Genomic DNA, 4,313 nt, shown 5'->3' on the forward strand with positions numbered 1-4,313 from the left:
CAGTGTTGTAGACAATTCCATGTGGATGAAAGGGATCTGGAACCACAGACCCTCTCATTTGTGGGTGTTCAGATAGGAGAGCTGGGGCCTTTTGTAGCATTGAGGCACTTCTGAGCTGTTCTTCCGGCTTGGAAAATCAAGTATCAAGCTCATCAAGGGGAAAAGAAAATTAAAAGGAAGAAAAACAAAGGAAAAATAAAGCTTGCCCGGGGGAAAAAAAAAAAAACACAACCAAAATCAGTTGTAGAATGCTTCAATAAAAATTAAAAAAAAGAAAAAAAAGAAAAAAAAGAACTGATTTGGAAACATTTCTGCTCCAAGGAGAATGTGCTTCTTAGCACCAGGATGTATCCACAGATGCACCACCTACATCTCCTGTCAGGGAGGCAACAATGAGCCCCTGGCTGCAGGCTGGGCAGAGGATGCCATCTGACTTAAAAACCCCACTAATAAATAAATAATCAAAGAAGATTACTTAAGTCAGTGAAATTCAATGTTTAAATAGAAATATTTAATCTGTATTTTTTTTTGAACAATCTAAATTTTCTGGGAAAAATATCTTGGTTGAAATTTTTTGGCTAGAACTGACAAAAACCAGATCTTTAGCACTTAGAAATTACTTGGTCCCTCCTATAAAGAAGTGTATGTCTTGTCCAATTTCAAAGATAGGTAATGCCAGACTGGCATGTGAATTGGATTGCATCTGAGTTGAAACTGCATTGCAGTAGTGAATTAAATGGTTCCTAAATACAGAATGTGCAGAACCCCCTTTTTCAAATAAAAAATTGAGAAAAGTCAGTGAATGGTTAATCCAAACAAGAACTAGATACAGAAATCATGTGTATTTCAGGATTTATCTCGCAACTTGCAAATTCCATGAGGTTCTGCATGCAAGTCCATGATTTATATCTGCATTATTTCTTCAGTTACAATCAGTTAGGCTCACAGCAATTTACTTTTTAGCAATGCAGACACTGGAAAAGACCACTCAGGCAATTAAGGATGCATCCTGTGTCCTGTCCAGCCCTTTCCACATCTTCCAGCCACATTCTTGTCCTGTGTTAAGTGCAGCAAGTTGAGTATGATGTGCTGCATCCCCTGCAGCAGTGCTTGATCTCTGTACTACCGTGATGAGTTGCACTTGCTCAGCACAAGCCAACGCAGAGTCTCCTGCAGGGAAACTACAGATTCACCGATATTTTGGATAACTGACCATCTGTACATGCATGGATGACTGCATATAACTACCTTTTTAGTAACCATCATTGTATTTCACAGATAAATTTTTGGTGTTTTCTCCCCTGTTCCTTTCAAGTAGGTGTTGTCTGTTTCCCAGGGAACAAAGGACAGAAAAAGAAGAAACTGCCTCAAGCTGCTCCAGGGAGGTTCAGGTTGGACATCAGGAAGAATTTATTCACGGAAAGAGTTGTCAAGCATTGGAAGGGGCTGCCCAGGGAGGTTTGGAGTCTCCATCGGAGCCTGGAGGTGTCCCAGGAAGGGCTGGAGGTGGCACTCAGTGCTCTGGGCTGGGGACAAGGTGGGCACTGGGCACAGCTGGGACTTGATGGGCTGAGAGGGCTTTTCCAGCCTAAATGACTCTATGATTCTATCTCAGGACTCCAGCAGAAGATTCGCCCACTCTCTCTTTGGTGGTGAGGAAGGACAGTGGAGAGAGGAACGGAGAAGGAGAAGAAGAAGATATTCTGTGGAATAAAAGCCCTGTGTGGTGCTGCTAGTGAGCTGGGCTCCAGCCTGGAAGGAGCTCATCCCAGTCCTCCTGGCACAGTCATCTGGAGCTGATCACTTCTCCTGGCTCTGTTGTTTATACTTTCTGCAGTTATGTTTCTAATGTCTAAACTGATCTAAAGTTTGCAATTTATACAAGGAAGGGCTGTGCCAATAAAAGCCACATCAAAATCCATTTGTGGATAATGTTACAGGATCAAGAAGCAGATTATTAGAGATGGGATTTGACTCTCCTAGACTGTACTATCAGTAATTGAAATATTGTGGCTGACAGCAGGCTTCCTCATCATACTTTTTGGGCATTTATTGGTTTAGACAGATTCACTTCTGATTTAATTAGTCACTTAGAAGATCTTGATCTTCTCTAGGCAAGGGGTTTGACACAGAAAGGTCATTGCTGGAACATTTCTTTCTTGCTTTGTATTATTTTGTCTATAAAGCAATCATTATTTCAGATGCAGAAAATGGTCATGACATTTCAAGACAGACTGATCTGCACGAGGGGAACGGGACCATGGGCTCATTGGGAATATACATTTGAGGAATATATCATTGGGAATACAACAAAAACTGCTCTGTGCTTCAGAAGCCAGCACATCTTCCTGTAGATGAATAGGATCTAAAGCTTGAGAACTATTAAATCATTTAACCTAGAGTCATGGAATCATAGAGTGGCTTTGGCTGCAAGGAACCTTAAGGATCATCCAGTTCCAACCCCCTGCAATAGGCAGGGACACCTCCCACTACACCAGGTTTCTCCAAGCCTCATCCAACCTGGCCTTGAACGCTTCCAGGGGTGTGGCATCCAAAATTTCTCTGGGCAACCCTCAGAGTAAAGAATTTCTTCCATATATCTAATTTAAACCTGCCCTCCTTCAGTTTAAAATCACTGCCCCTTTTCCCCTCACTATTGGCCATACAAAAAAATGTCCTTCCTTTTTATAAGCCCCCTTTTGTCACTGAAAAGTGCTCTAAGTTCTCCCCAAAGCCTTCTTTTCTCCAGGATGAACAACCCTGGCTCTCTCAGACTGTCTTCATGGCAGAGGTGTTCCAGCCTTCTGATCATCTTCATGGCCTCCTCTGGATATACCCTGAAGTGTTCACAACCTTCTTATGTTGTTGAGCTGGATGCAGCATTCCAGGTGGGGTCTCACAAAGGCAGAGAGAAGAGGCAGAACCACCTCCCTTGACCTTCTGACCACTCAAAAACCTCTTAAAATCAGCTGTCAGTAAATAGCCAGAGACCTCACCCAGGCTCCTACAGTTTCAGCCTGATTACAGCCTGTCAGTCTGAGAAAGTCCAGGCTGTGGCCACAGCAGACTGTGGGAATGAACGGCGGTGCCACCAGTCCTGAAGATCTCACTGCGGGAATGAACAAATCCAGGACAGGAAGGCAAAGGCAAAACCATGCTGCCGATGAAGGTGACAAGAAGTTGAGAGGAGACCTGATTTCCACCTGATTTCTGCCCCATGACTGCATTTTGTGGTGCCCAGTGAATTTTGTCTCACCATCAGGGCAGTCTTAAAAACTGCTCCTGCTGTGGCATTTCAGATATTTAGCAATGTTTGAGCTCAAGCCAGTCTTTCCCTTAGTGGGGCAGTGCTAAGGTTTCTTCCCTCTTCTACACTAAACTTCCCAAAAACTGCAGAAACTTGTCTTTGAGCCTGCAGCTGATCTGTCAAAACTGGCTTAAATCAATCAGCAAGGCAATAATGTTCTAGAAGAGTGGAACAAGCTGACTTAGCCAGAAATAACCTTTTAGCAGCCAAATACTAAAAAGCAATCATTCCTGCCATCAGGAGACAAACTTTTTCCTGCTTCTGAAAATGAGTACATATAATGGACACCTTAATGCCTATTCCCTACAGAGAAAAGAACTTCTCAGTACCTATTCAACTCTCAGAGTTAAAATGCTTGTCTGTGATTCCAGGGACTTGAATTCCCTGCCACTGCCACAGAACTCTTGTGCTGTGAGTCACACAGGTCAAATTTGCCACTGCAAGGAAGCCATGGGGACGGGAAGGAGCAGAAATCCCAGTATTTCAGACCTTGTAAAAGTCACAGCTACAATACTATAAATGTGCTTTCGTTTATGTTACCTGAAGAGAAAGTAGAAGAGAAAAAGCACAGTTTTGCCAGCGTATTTTAGGTCTATGTTAGGATGGACACAGCTAAACTGGCAATTTCTTGAAGGAGTCATTGTTTCCCTGAGCTTCAGGCATCCAAAGAGTGGAAGAGTAGCACTTGTGGTTTTCACTGTTGCATTTGAGAGAAGAAAGCATTAAAATGAAGGGACACACACAAATGACAGTAACAAAAAATCACTGAAGCCCTAGGAGCTCATTAGCTGAACTGTGCAGGCAGAATGGTCCCTGACAGTACCCAGTGATTTGTTCTGTCTCACCAACAAACCGTTCCTCAGGAAAATCTTTGGGTTTTGTTGTTTTTTTCTTTTTCCCTGAACGCGCACAAACTGTTTCAAAGTGACTCATGAGGAAAAAGTTCTTATTGGTAACAGGAGGAAAAAATATGAGTCAGGCAGAGGTCACGCCGAACCTCTGCCTG

General features: G+C 43.0%; 1 long non-coding RNA gene across 1 annotated transcript; it reads left to right on the forward strand.

Annotated features, from left to right (window-relative positions):
• Positions 1–1,498: 1,498 nt before the first annotated feature.
• Positions 1,499–1,921, forward strand: LOC116436763. The gene is made up of 2 exons (XR_004237059.1): positions 1,499–1,537; positions 1,616–1,921. It is a non-coding gene; the product is annotated as an uncharacterized LOC116436763 (long non-coding RNA).
• Positions 1,922–4,313: the final 2,392 nt, after the last annotated feature.

The sequence above is a fragment of the Corvus moneduloides genome, chromosome 2 (genome assembly GCF_009650955.1).
Source record: "Corvus moneduloides isolate bCorMon1 chromosome 2, bCorMon1.pri, whole genome shotgun sequence".
NCBI classification, from domain to species: domain Eukaryota; kingdom Metazoa; phylum Chordata; class Aves; order Passeriformes; family Corvidae; genus Corvus; species Corvus moneduloides.